Source organism: Egretta garzetta, unplaced genomic scaffold, assembly GCF_000687185.1.
Source record: "Egretta garzetta isolate BGI_Z169 unplaced genomic scaffold, ASM68718v1 scaffold107, whole genome shotgun sequence".
NCBI lineage: Eukaryota > Metazoa > Chordata > Aves > Pelecaniformes > Ardeidae > Egretta > Egretta garzetta.
In genome coordinates, this window is record NW_009260399.1 from 4035790 (window position 1) to 4050581 (window position 14792).

At 40.7% G+C, this 14792-nt stretch overlaps 1 protein-coding gene across 1 annotated transcript in view; it reads right to left on the reverse strand.

The window, feature by feature from the left end:
- SORCS2 (sortilin related VPS10 domain containing receptor 2) overlaps positions 1-14792 on the reverse strand; it is a 387507-nt gene that overhangs the window by 248435 nt on the left and 124280 nt on the right. The gene's annotated exons all lie outside the window — the stretch shown is intronic.

Genomic DNA, 14792 nt, shown 5'->3' on the forward strand with positions numbered 1-14792 from the left:
GAAAAAATTGCTAAGCAGAGCAAAGGCTCGTCTGCAAGTACTAACAGCACCTCCTCAGCTATGCAGAAAAAGAAGAGCTGACTTCAGAGCCTGGTGTTGCATAAGAGAACAATTTGGCCTGAGATCTGGAAGACTTGCAATGGACCAGAATTCGTATTTAATAAAGGTATCCATCCACTCCTCCGGCTCTTTCAGAGGATCCCATAATTCTGAATGAATAAAAACAATTTCAGTACTTGGCCATCAGTATGTCAGCCACACAAATCTATGAATATTTCAAATGTGGGCACTCTGCAGAAATTGTTTTGTATTTCTGAAGAACCTACAGTGAAAAATGGCATCTGTGCTACGAGCCTGTATCTGCAATGTCTAGTATAAAAAGAATGCACAAGTAAAATGTTAGTATAGGAAAATGTTAGTTATTGAAACTCAAAGCAAGTCACATCCAAAATTAAATCACTTTGGATGAAGCCTCATTTGTTCTGTATAGGATCAAATTGCACCATATGGTCTCTCCACATTTACAGCTTTATCCTTTCTTCATTTGGAAGGGGACTCAGACACATCTCAGGTACCTGTCCCTTTGTCACCAAGAAGCCCTCTCTAGGACAGATGGTTGGCGGGAGGACTTCCACTCTGTATGTCCTTTTCTTCACTGGAATAACAATCTCCTTTAAGAAATGGGGCTGAATGTGCCTTGCCCAGTACCTCTGTGTTATTCAAACAAGTGGGAACATGCAACAGCACTCATGTCCAAGAGAACCAGGATGACACCTGCGTCCCTCCCAGCATGACACTGAGGACTGCGTATGCAGTGATTTCTGCCCTATAGCCCCATTTTACCATGTTCATTGCTCCCCGGGTGGACTCTGTTATCTCACAGTCCTTGCCCAGGGGAGTCACTGCTGAAACTGGTAGGAATACGACCAAGTACAGCGAGAGTGAAAAATAAGAAATCAAATCCCTGGCTGAGCATGTATACCTTGACAGGTGGCCCAGAGCCTGAGCTCTCGTCCAAGCCACCTGAGGCAGAACAGTCCCCAAGGGGCTGGTGTCCAGAGCAGGCTGCAATGAGCACTGTGTGCCGACCCTCTGCCCACCCGTGTCCCAGTCCCACCGGGGATGTTGGCTTAAGTCAGAGGGCATGTGGTATGAAGCCAGAGGCGGCTACTTTGCCATCACACATCCAGCTTTCCATGTGATACAAGAACTTTCAGCTGTGGTCATGGAGGACCTTTCTATGTCTTTGGCATCACCAAGCATATCTGGCACAGAACTATATGCTTGGATCAGGCCTTAAGGAACGCCAAGTAAAGAAAGGTTCATATCAAAAAATGACTGGGCATAAGCCGATGACACACAGACCACACTCACAGCCTGAAGTTGAGAGTGTATCTATTTTATAGTCACATCTGAATGGATTTGATCTGGATTTTTCTCCCCATAATGTTGCTTTGCCTGCAGATATACAGCAATGCATTACAGAAGTTAATGGAATCACAGCAGTTCAGTTTTGACAAATAATTATGTAGAAATCAAATATGTACAATTGCACTGCACTGGGTATTCGGCACCGAGCTAATTAAAATTCTAAGGGGAATAGGATGGACAGTGCTAAACCTAATTTGCCAGAGGTGTTTGACAGAAAAGAAATTAAAGCAAAGACTAAAATACTGACTTCAGATAGATGTTCTGAAACCATGCAGAACAAGTATGTATGATGGAAACAGAACCCAGCCTATTCTCTTTGAGGAAAGAATATCGGGTCAGTGGCTCGCCCAGTAATAACATCCTGAAATAATTCTCTGAACCTTAAAGATGATCCAATTTACTTTGAAGAGGCAGTCCCAGGATTAATACAGAGGGACCACTGGAGAGTGACACTGCAGGAGGGATGGTGGCAGCAACTGTATCAAGGTATGAAAAGAGTACAGGCAGAGAGCCCAAAGAGGATAAGCCAGTTCAAAGACAAAAAGTTCCAGTCTAAAACTTCCTCTTCTAATTCTCATGACATATAAAAAGTACTGTAAGAAAAGAATAAAGTTGTAACAAAAAGAGTACACCAAGGTAGCTAAGGGATTTTCAGAAAAAGGTAGAAAAACTGTATAGTTAAAAAACTTTTATTTTCTGGTACAAATTAGATATCTCAAAGGGAAAAAAAAAATCCAGTTCCAATCCGAGACAACAGGCTAATGCATATCCATAAATGTACACCATGCCTAAGCAGGAACACCCGGATTGGCAGAAGATCTGTGGATCTATGAAGAAATTTATTCAGACTCCTAGATCTTTTTTACTATAGCCTTGAGGGAGCCCAGGAATGTCAGCTACTCTTCAAAACATTTACATACAAGACGCCATAGTTCAAGGACATCATTCAAGGGAAGCACTGTCCAAAAGAATTGGTTTTCCAAATCTGCTATAATCCAGAGAAAACAGGTCACCACAACTTTTTTACCTGAAATATAAATTTCAAGTTCCTGACTCTGCCTATATAAAGAATTAACATTTTGTAGCTAGGACAGAATTCCCTGTAATTGCACTACTGGGCTACAGACACAGCCAGGGAGGATGAATTCTGGGATCTCACAGCATGCCTATCTCAAGAATATATTAAGAAGAAGCACAAAATATGGTTTGTACCAAATTCAGGAGAGGAGGAGCCCTCTATGCTCTTCCAGTGATACAGAGATTTTTTTTTGTGTATTAAAACCCAAACTTGTGCTGTGTCAAAAGTGTTAAGGAGAGGGGGAAAAAAACCCACAAATGACCCACTTGTATTTATCGGGATATTTCCTCCCTAAAAATTCACTGAAAGATATTTCAAGGTATAACGGAAAGAAGATACACATGTACCTGATAAGAAGATTAAAACCTCTTTCCATAGGATGGTTTATTTGCAGTGGTAGCACAACAGCACAACTCCATAAACCAGAGCAAGAAGTTTAAAGGTTGATTTCCTAAAGATGGGCCTGACCCGTGGTTCTGAGTGATCTGGATGCAGTTAGTGACCATTTTGGCTTTCTGTGAGACATTCCAGGGGACGCAGTAAGCTATCCACAGCTGCTTCTGGCTGCTGCTTATCCACCTGTGAACTACAGGCTACAGATTGCATGGATGTTTCTTAGTACAGCAAAACCCAGTGGAAACACATATTTCAGTATTCAGGTGACGGGCCATTCAGGACAGGTAGGACCATCAAATGCTGAAATGACATGATTACTCATGTACTGATCCAGACATCACACAACCCAACAGGGCTCATAGCTGGGTAATAGCTTCTTTGAAAGCATGTACATCTGCTGAAATATGTGCCGTTCTTGGGGTTTTTTTTCTTTAAGGAAAAATCACTTGTCACTGTTACAACGGCATGTTGAATTAAGAATTATCAACATCAAACAATGCTATCACAGCACAGACAGAATTATGTCTTTTTAGCTTGTTTTAATACTGTGAGCTCAAATGATAGTTGGGAAAACTTCCAAATGGTACAGAAAGGTACCCTGGTGAAACAAAACTTCCCAAGCCCCTAAACTCTGAGGAAATCTGTGACTCGTCCTTTAAAATGTAACTTTTTTACATTTGAGCTAAAATAAATCTATGCCTAACATAATTTGGAACTGTACCTAAATGCTGAGTCTGGACATCTTCCAACAGAAATATTGAGAAAGAAGAAATTTAACAGATACCAAAAAAACCATGAACCAAATGTTTGCCTGTCTAAACATCACTATCACTATACAGCTCTCCACTGATGACTCACAGATATGATTCAGTACTGCTTAGTTGTTTTTCCAGATGATATTTACAAGTATATACTAAAATACATATATATAAGAAACATTAAAATGTATACAGTAAGATGTTAATGAAAATTTTTAGAGATCAAAATTGCATTCCCAAGTCAAATTCAATACTCAAAGAAAATGACAACTGCAAATCCCTCCTTCCCTGTTTTCTTTTATTTTTAATGAATTCAAGAGATGCACTGGAAAGAGAATGGTTGGAACACTTAATACACATGTTGATCAGATTTCCTTTACCTTTTCTCCTTGAAAATTAACTCAAGCTCCTTTCTAGCCAAATGAGCCACGCTATACAAGCTCTAGTAACTGAAAATCCTGGAAGACAACAATGAAGAGATTTCAAATGACTCATAGAATATTTAACTAGCAAAACAGAAAGAAAATGTTTGGAAAAAAGCATAGGAAATATCTGCTGGTCTAGATTATTCTAAGCTGTTGGAAAAAAAAAAAAGATTCCATTGAGATGCACATGACAGTATCAAGGATGAGTGGATCTGTGCATAACGCTCACTGGACTACTTCCCACTTAATTTTCTCCAGACTGTATTGCAAATGTCTTCTCTTCTTCCCTCCTTTTGGTCAGAAGAGCAATCTGGTATTTACATCACAAACTTTAAAGTGCAAGAGAAATTAATTTAGGTTCTTGGTCCATCACATACTTCCATCTAAAACCAGGATTACCTTCCTGTTCTAGTCCCTCACCTGAAAATAGAGACAACGCTATCTCCTGTACCTCAAACGTCTGTAAGGAAGATAGGTAGCTATAGGATAGAATAATGAAGGCTGCTGAGTATCTAAAACAGACACATCAGAAGTTCCAACAATAAATGAGAGGACAAACCTATTGAAAAGAAAGTAACCAGAGGAATATCATCAAAGAAGTGGTACACTAATGTATTGCCATTACTTAAACAGTCCAGAAGGGCTCTTACACGTACAATGTGGAAATTGCAGAGACAATGGTTAACCTCATAAAATCTTTTTAAACAACAACAAAAAGAAACCCCAAGCCCCAAAGCCTTTCTTCAGAGTAGAAACATATTGTAATGTTGGGTTCCAATATCTGACTCGCATATTGAGGAATTCATGCAGATGAAAGTTTCTCCAAAGGCTGTAGAAGGGTATGACTGCTAGCAATCCAATTAACAGATTACTCATCAGTTTTCCAGTAAAGAATCAATGGCATAGGCAAGAGCTAATAGGTAAACAGTTTACTAACTTCAAATTTAGGCAATACAGAGTTTACCTTTTTTTCCAAAAGCACTACAAAGATGAACGCATCCTGTTTTTACTTACCAATTCATTACTGATAATATATAGTGATCACATATGCTGGTAACATAGATATTTTCAAGAACTGTGCATCATCACAACAGCCTTTTTGGCTGAAGCGATCTGCTCTGTAATGCTCTGATGAGTACAGAACAGGGTACAACTCTGTGTTTATACAGCTATAGAGATTGCTTCCCATTTTTATAGGTATTATGTGCACATGAAGAGCCCTACAGTCTCGGTCACTACCTGGGAGTACAATAAAGGACAGATGGCCCTTCCTAGTGGCTTTTTAATGACCTGTAGATATATATTTGATTATAAAATACTGACTTTAAAAAATCCACAGAAAAAAACCCAAAGGAAACCAAAACACTGAAAAGCTGCATTCATATCAAGTGAGAACTCAAGGAGCATCAAAAAGTCACAAATTCTAGAACTGGACGTCTATTCAATGCATTAAATATACCCAATACAACTGGCTGCACCAACAGGGAAAACCAGTCCCCTGTAGCTGATAATGAAAACAAGGATTTCCCTACTAGGTGACTTTAGGGAGTCAGATCCTTCCTCAGGAACTATGGTTACTAACATCACAGTGAGGAATAGGACATGGCCTTTTTTTGCAACATACTTAAAAATCACAGAAGACAAATGCCAAATAATGCTACACGTTGTCTTCTCCCCTGAGGGTTTGCCAACCAGCTCCCCTGACACTACATGGTACCTGGGCTGACTGTGCCCCATTCTGGCATGCCAGGCTACAACTTTCTACCCTGATGCTGAAATTACCTTTTCAGAAAGTGTTTCAAAGCCCACATTTTCTAAGAACTACCCTGTCTCAGAGCTGTCCTGACACAAAGCTTCACATGGCACAGGAACCATTCATGTTTTCTTATGAGGGAACATGGAAGGTGATAAACAGAGGTCTATATATGGATAGGGGTGTTACTTGGTGCAGAAATTCAAGCTATCTAATATGTACTCTATCATGTTTTCCCTTACTGGTGTCTTCTGTCATGCATTTATTGTGTACTGTTTTTTGGTTAATTACTTACTCTGTACAATATACACATATGCACTTAAACTCCAACAGCTATCAGCAGTGTCTCTTTAGTATACAATATGTATCTTTCAGTGCTGTATTTAAACATTCCTACTCTGCATAGTCTCACTATACACCACCACAGTTATCTTTTGCAGCCCTTCATTAGTCCTTCAATATGCCACAAACATCCCGCTCATTAGCCTATAATGGCACTGCTTATCAGTTACATTTTCAAGCTCCTCATTACTTTGCTGCACAGCTCCAATAATTAGACTTGGTATTTCACAGGCCTGTAAAACATTGCATTAGCTTCTATTAGCTGCAGCCATCACCTTTTCTCCCAGAAATTGTTAGTTTAGGTAGGACACCTATATTGAAACTCCTGCCTTGGTGCATTAATTCCATCACCAACACAGCGCTCGCTGATGGCACGTCATGGAAGGCACAGCCTGTAGCCATGCTTGCAGTACACAGATATTTGTGATGAATCCGTTCAACCATGAAACAAGTAGTGTCACAGTGACAAAGCAGACAAGGCACAGCCAGGAAGGCAGGGTTATGTCTTACTTTTGTAAAAAGTAAAAGCTCCGTGTGATTTCTTCCTTTTTAGCTTTGCAGCCCCAGTGGGGCTGGGATAGCCTTTGGAGCACGCAAGCCCTTGGGGTGCAGTCGCTGGGCCAGGGAGCACCTCGAAAAATCCCCACCATCATTCTACCCCAGCCATTTGCTCCTCTTAAAAATGAAACAACTGAAATGATCCACGTTCAAATTAATGGTTTTGAAGACTTATTTCCAACCTGGATCATTTCAGTAACCCTGTTTACAACTCAGTCCCAGGAGTAGTTATAGAGGCCTAAATGAGTGAGTAGAAAATGAGAATGAAATGGTGGAAAATTGGGAAAGATAAATTTCTTACCACACTTTCTTCACTGAATTCAATGCATCATGTAACTAACCCTTAGTGTGCAAGCATTTACCCTAAGAAACAGTCCTGTGTAGATTTAGTTTAAGTAGCTGCAAATCCTGCATTGCATTAGTAGGTCTCAGCAAGGAATGGAGTATATCATGGAGTGTTTGATGGGGTTGCTACTGAGAGGCAGCTCCTGCATATTAGAAACGTAAATAAAATACCAGAACTGATAACTCACACAGTGCTACAGAAATGATTAATATTAATTTGGGTTTTTTTGTAACAAAAATGCTAGCTGGATTAGAGTGCAGGAAGAATTTTACCGTTAGGTGTATATTTTTCAATAAAAAGGCTTTCCTTCACAACCTCAATTTATTATTTCTGAAAGTAGTGCGTTGGGAAAAAAACAGTGGCTTCACTTAACTATTTCATTACTACCTGCAAAAAAAATGAACACTTCCTATATAGTGTTAACTTCCTTCCACCAATTTGAACAAACAACATCCTTTGAAAAAAATGTGTGCTTGTTGAAAATTTAAGGAAAATAAACAACAAAAAAAAAGCCTTTGCTGCTAAAATGCAATACTCCAAGATTATGCTTACTAACCAAATTACCAAAAGTGGAAACATCCTTATATCAGTTCCAGTACGATTCTTATTTTGTGAGTGCTGTGACTGGAAATGAGTAATTGCAAAGGAAAATTTCTCATCTCACATATTTGTGTTCTTTGGGGAAAGAGGATGGTTTAAGAACATTTTCTTGAGGTTTGCAAGGAGTATTAAAATTTCTCCATAGTGGAAAAATGCTAGGTATTTTCCACAGCCCAGGCTTTTTATTAAACCGCTACACACAGCTGAAATATTTCTGAAACAACTTTATTCTCAGTCAGGCAGCTCCTTGGAAGGCAAGAATATGTTGGGATGTATGAGAAGGGAGAATTTGGCCTTGTGCTTTCTGACCAGAACAGCAAGTTCTCTTGTAATCGCTGGATAGATCCGGTTACAACAGGAACATTTAGGAAATTAAAAAAGAACTGATCATAATTTAATAAATTCTATGTGCACATTCACATGCGATTATGTATTCCTCTAGTAATACGCTCTGCCAACTATAATAGCCAGCTACTTACTCTTCAGTAAGTGGAACTCTTCTTTAACTCTGTTTGTAGAAGTTTTTGCTCTTGCTGCTGAAGTGCTGACTTCAACTTCATGATTGCTCCAGGGGAGGTGGGAGGGGGAGTGAATTATAGGGCCAGGTTGTAGCACTTTATAAAAAGGTAAATGAAGTCAATGTCTTGTCAGTAATTTGCCTGTGGTACTCGGTACCTGAAGCCAAATGCTTGGCAGAACTAAGGGAGTAACTGGACATTTTTATAAAGAAAAAAAAAAAAACTAAACAGTAAGTAAATACAGATAAATAGACTCTGAAAGGTTTCAAGCCTTATGCTGAGTGTATTAGAGACCCATCAACTGCCCCACAGTTGTCTGTTGTGAGTTTTCTGGAATACTTCTCCGAAATTGCTAGTACACATTCACAGACGGAGGCTGGGCAATGCTCAGATGCAGCACAAGTTCATCCAGGGTATCGATTCCCATGTGCCCAGTGTCAAAGGAGTGATTATTCTGAGTTATTACAATTGCATCAGGAACAAAATGTTTACAAAGAAATTTAAGGCATCATTTTGAATTCCTCTCCTGTAACAGAAGTTCACTGTCCATGCTGAAAACCCCAGCTGGCTCACCCATGTCTGCCCATGAACAAGGTGGCCATGATGTATCTGAAGTCATGAAAACATTCAGACAGTTAAACAAGGTCAGGTTTTCCTAACAGCCTTTAAAATCACCATGTGCCTATGCCACCTGAAGTGGCAGTTTGCAGAACAGAGTGGGAAAGGCTGTGGTTAATGATGGAAGGAGGCACACCTGAGAGTGTTTTGACCAGGGGAATTCAGATGCTCACAGCCACTTCAGCAAGATTTGTTTCTGTTACTTGCTAATGACCCCAGTTGTAATCTCCTAACAGCCTTCTACAATTGCTGAAGCTTTTTCTTTAATTTATTTTGTTTAGAGCTTTCAGCAGCCAAATTTGCCTTGCAGTTGTTCTCCTGTAACTGCAGTGACACCTGGGGAGGGCCGAGCCCATCAGCTGTAGTTTGGCCTGCTGTTGAACTTGGCAAGCCAGCAGCACATAAAGCCCCAGCAGATGTTTCTGCTTTTATAGCAGCTCTTCCAAACCCTTGGCCAGACATAAATCCAAAATAGATCCAGAAAAGAGACAAACAGGGCCACCATCATGGCTCTTAAAATTAGAAGGCAGAACCAGCCTTTTCTGCAGGACTCCAAGAGACCATTAGCAGCAGAAGGTGCTGTGAAGTGTTCCCATAAATTATGCAGACAGATTACGAGGGCCAGCCACAGCAAATGCAGCGACTTCTGTACTGCATCACAGTTTGCTAGGAAACAGAATCCTAAAACAAATACATGCATTTACATAGGAGTTTCCAAACTGAGATCACACTTCATAGCAACAGGTACAGGAAGCAGGCGGGTTTATGGCCATTAACGCTATCACATGGATCTACGGTGCTTCCACGCCACGGTAATGAATGTTCTAAAAATAAAACAGCAAGGAGATGATCCTTGGCAGAAGGAGTCTTCTGAATACACGCCACGCTGGATCTATTTTGTAAAAGGAAAGTTGCGCTAAGAGCGTGTTCACAGCTGACACTGTGCTTTACAGGAGAGAGGGCTGATATATGCCAGGGTGACATGCTAATACATTCGTTCCCTTCATGATGACTAACTGCTCTTAACAGAAGCTCAGTCCACTATAAATTGTTGCCATGTAATTTCAAATGCAAGTGAAAAAAACCCTCACAGAATAAGATTAGCTTTCTACATTCAAAATAACAAGGAGCCGAAAACTTCAATCACATTCTTGTCTGGCATTAAGGGAGACTAGGAGGAGAAAAAAGTGACCCAGCATCTGAAAAGGACCTCTTTTTGTAGGATTGAAGGTTATTACATATTCTTCTGCTTCCCCTAGCTTCTACCATTCAATCTCAGGTGGAGCTGCCAGCAGAGAATGCAGCTCTGCAGGTCTAGGGCTGCAGGGATGTCCGGGGTCTCTCACTGAGGTTGGGACAGCAGGAGATGGGCTCTTTCCTTGCAGGAGCTCTGTGGTGGCAGAGGATCTGGGTCAGCAAGAGCTGCAGATGGAGGTCAGCAGACTTCACAGCATCTGAGATGACAGGAAAGATATCCATGGGATCCTCTCTGAGACACTGCAGCTACAAGGGCCTGAATCCTCCCATGATGGTGAAGGATGGAAGCTGGCAAGTCTTGGCACCAGGAGGAAAGCTCCTGCTCCATCTACAGATCTGCAGCTACAGAATAGATTCAGTGGAAGCACATGAGGAGCTGGGAGCAGTGTCCAGAAAAGCACTGAGCTGGCTGAGCTGGAGCCACGCAGCAGTGCCAGGAGGAAGTGTCCACTGAAAGTAGTTGAAGACTCCCCACTACAGTGGACAAAGGCCCCCATCTGCTGACCTGATTCGCTGTCTAGGGAGGTTTGCTGCTTGTCAGGGGCTTGGATCCAGGAGGTGAAAGACAGACTGCCAAGTTTTTTCTGCCCCTTAGATTATTACCCCCTGCTGCTCTTCTTCATGGACACTCACATGGGTGAGACCCAGGGGAGACCTGGACTGTATCAACCATGACTAAATGGCTCTGGGGGAAAAGGCCAAGGAGGGCCCAGGCTGTTTCCTCCTCGATCCTGGTAGTGTGGGGAAAGGGCTTGAGGAGGAGTAGAAGGATCCTGTAGGTTGATGGCTGGTTGTGCCCCTGGTATTGACCATAGGATCCTCCTTGGCGATCAAAGACTGCTAGGGAGAGATGAGAGCCACCTGAAAAAGTGGGGCAGAAGCATCTTTGCCAACAGGCTGGCCAGTCTAGTAAGAAAAGCTTTAAACTACAAAGGACAAGGGAAGGAGATTAATGTCCATAGTCAAGTGAGGAAGTAGTGGTTAAAGGGTGCAAACAAGAGAGAACTCGTAACCAACGGAGGTGGGCAGGAGTGGGCCCAGTCCAAGTGTGTGCACACAGATAAGGAAGTACCCACTGGACAGTATGATGTGGAACCCTTTTCCTGGGAAATAAGCATGACTAGGTGCCCATCTGAAGGGTCTGTACACTACTGTGGACAGCTTGGGGAACAAAGAGGAAGAATTTGAGATCTGCATGCAGTTGCAGGGCTATGATCTCATTTGAGATTACAACCCTGGTATTCAGGAGAGTAGACTTCAGCCTAGTCAGGGATCTACTTGAAAAAATCCCATGGGCTATGGGACCAAAAGATGGGTCCAGGACTGCTGTTTGATTTTCAGAATAACCTCTTCCAAGCTCAAGAACTGTCCAGTCTGATTAGCAGGAAGTCAAGCAAGAGTGGCAGGAGGCCTGCATGGATGAAAAAAATCCTCCTGACAAAATTCAGACATAAAAAGGAAGCATACAAGAGGAAGACTAGAGCAAATGTGGGCCTGCTACTGAATGGAGCAGGTAACTTGATGACAAAGGACATGGCAAAAGTCAAGATACTCAATACCTTCTTCATCTCTGTCTTTACTGGTAAGACTTGCCTTCAGCAAGCCCAGGTCCCTGAGACCAGTGGGAAAGACTAGAGCAAGAAAACCTTAACTTCCTTGGAGGAGCATCAGGTTAGGGAACATTTAAACAAACTGGGCATACACATGTCCATGGGCCCTGATGGGATGCACCCATCAGTGCAGATGGAGCTGGCTGATGTCACTGCAAGGCCACTCCTCATTATCCTTGAAAGGTCACAGTGATTGGGTGAGATTCCTGAGGGCAAATCTCGCTCTCATCTTCAAGAAGGAGAATGCAGAGAACTAAAGTCTGGTCAGCCTCACTCTCATCCCTGAAAAGGTGATGGAGCAAATACTTCTGGAAGCCATTTCCACAACATGAACAGAAAGGGATTTATGAATCTAAATATGTACCCCAGGGGTTAATACTGACACCAATATTGTTGATCTGGATGGTGGCAGCAAGTTTGAAGATGATACAAAACCGTGAAAAGTGGCTGTATTTCCATCCTTGGAGATACTTGAAACTCAACTGGACAAGGTTTAAAGCACTATGCGTTGAGCAGGGGGGATGGATTTGATGATGTCAAGAGTTCCCTTCCAACCTCAATGAATTTGTGATTCTGCACTTACTTAAAATTATGTACCATGATCTGTCTTTGCTGAAGATACTGTGTAACAAAAACAATTTTCTGTAGACAACCAACACAATTACAGTATCACCAAGTCACAAAAGGAACTTAGATATCTGAGTATTTTCTAGGAAATCCACAACTTCACATAAAGTCCTGACCATCCTAAAAAAAAAAGCTTTGTCATTTTGTTTTAAGTTTAGGGGAATCAGAACTCTGCCTGGAGTCTGCTTGTGCCAAAGAAGCACCCAACTGTGCAGCAGTGTTGGTTAAGCCAGTAAAAGATACCCTCACCTTTACTGGTAAGAAAAGTACCCATAACACAGGGCCTGCACAATCTTTGGATGTGAAGTCTGAAATTATAGTCCTATCCCAATCTTTACATTTTCAGTTTGAAAGGTGGTGCAGAAGCATTTTATCTCTTTTTCTTCTTGCAGTGGTATAACTAAGTTTTATTCAACAGCCCAAAGCAGTCAAGCTTACATTAAAAAAAAATGTAGGTTTGCCCAATGAAAGCTTTTTTTTTTTTTTTTTTTTGTGCTGTCATTGATTCCACTCAAAACCAACACTTTGGGTAATTTAACCTATGAAAGCTTGGGCAAACCTTTTGGTATATGTGGTCAAGCCTCAAGTTCACAGTGAAAGCACAACACCACTACCCTACATATAAATGTACAGATCCCAAATGCTAGCCACTAGTCCCAGTAGGCATATTTTATTAAGTACCTTTTATACATGACTCAGAAACCAGCTTGATCTTACACCAATAAAACAGAAACCAGCATGGCAGTGTTTGGGAAGAGACTAAGATACATTTGCTGTTCTTACTTCCAAATCACATCCACTCCAAGGTGGTGTTTTTCAAAGAAATCAAGACTCCAGCCATCCCTGGAGAAAGTAAAAGGAGGGTGGTTAAGAGGAGTCACTCAATGCAATGCCAATTGCCCCACATTTGTGGGTAATCCCATGGAACACAGCAGACTCCCTCCTTCACTCAGCTTCATATAGTAAATTTACATGTAAATGTATCTTGTGTTCAGACTGGATCAGACTGGATATCCAGAAGTTAACTGACTTTTGGGGTTTTTTTACTGAGACAAACTCTCATTATCATCATGAGACAATGGCCAAGTGAAAAAGCCTCACAATGTATCTTAGATACCTGTAATATCTTGACTGTTGAATGCAGCTTAAGCCCTTTCACATGTAGGCATTATATATTTTGTCTAATTTTTAATATCCTGTGCTAATAAAAATGAGAGATCTGAGTAATAATTTTGTTGTTCCTATACATTTACTTAGTAGATAAAGTGAATTCCTTCTTCTAGAGCCATCTGTCTAAATGCAGACTGTGTCCTACTATTAAATTGGTAGACTAGCTGTATTTAATATTACCTGTCTGTAACATCTAACCCTGTAGAGAATAAATGCCACAGAAGACTGAAGGAAACGAAACACAGTGGCACCACAGGGCAGGCCAAAATGTTCCAAAAACTTTCAGTAGAAGGTTGGAGGAAAATGACCAAGCTTCTGAGCTGTGTATTTGCCGAATTCATTGACAGTGAAACTTGCACACTCATACAAAAGAGTATTTAACAACTGAAACAAAATTGGTTTTAATGGCTGTAAATGACCATCCTTGAGTTATCACTACTAAAGCCTGATAATTCTTAAATGAAATTTAACCATCTTGCTTATTTTAGTTACTTTAAAATATCTTCTTCAGAAAGTTTTGACATAACAGATCTTTTCAATTTCAGAAATGTTAAACTGCAGAAGACGTTCTCCTATAGCAAGCTACCATATTTCCAGACCACATAGAGTAGTTGTTCTTCCTTAACTACTATTCCAAGGATACCAAAATGGACATCATTCACATGTATTTTTCAAGATACTATTTTGTTATGTTCTGATCTCTTTTCTTTATTAAGAAGTTGCTAGTAAAACTGATTGATGGGTAGTCTTATTGTACCAGGAGGACTTGTCATTCAACTCTTTGACCTTGTCTTCACACTAATAGTCGAGTGTCTTTGAAATCTGTTTACTTCAGAATTTACAAGAGTATTAATGACAGGATGTCAGCACTTCTCAGGTTTGAAAAGATCTAATAATAGTAAATGAGTTTGGACAGTAGGGTCATCTGTAACATACTTTAAGTAAGAGAGACAAACTTTATTATTCCACCTTATGATTGAAGACAAGTACAACAATTCTTAAGCCACTTTTCATTCTTTGGTGGGTTTTTTTATTGAAGAATGTACTATATTTTTTGAGGCCAACATAGACCACATTACGTGAGAACAAGAAAAAAGCTATACTGTCAAATAAAGGACTTAACTTGACAGATGCAACACGTTTTACAGAAACAGCCACAGAACCTGAAAAGCTTAGTCACCTCTTACTGAGCAAGCTTTGGGCAAGTTTGAGAAGCAGCCTACATGACTCAAAGCTGTTTTACTCTTTCATCATTATGTACAATGTACAAAAAGGGGCTATTTGTCCCTCTGTCACTAACATGGG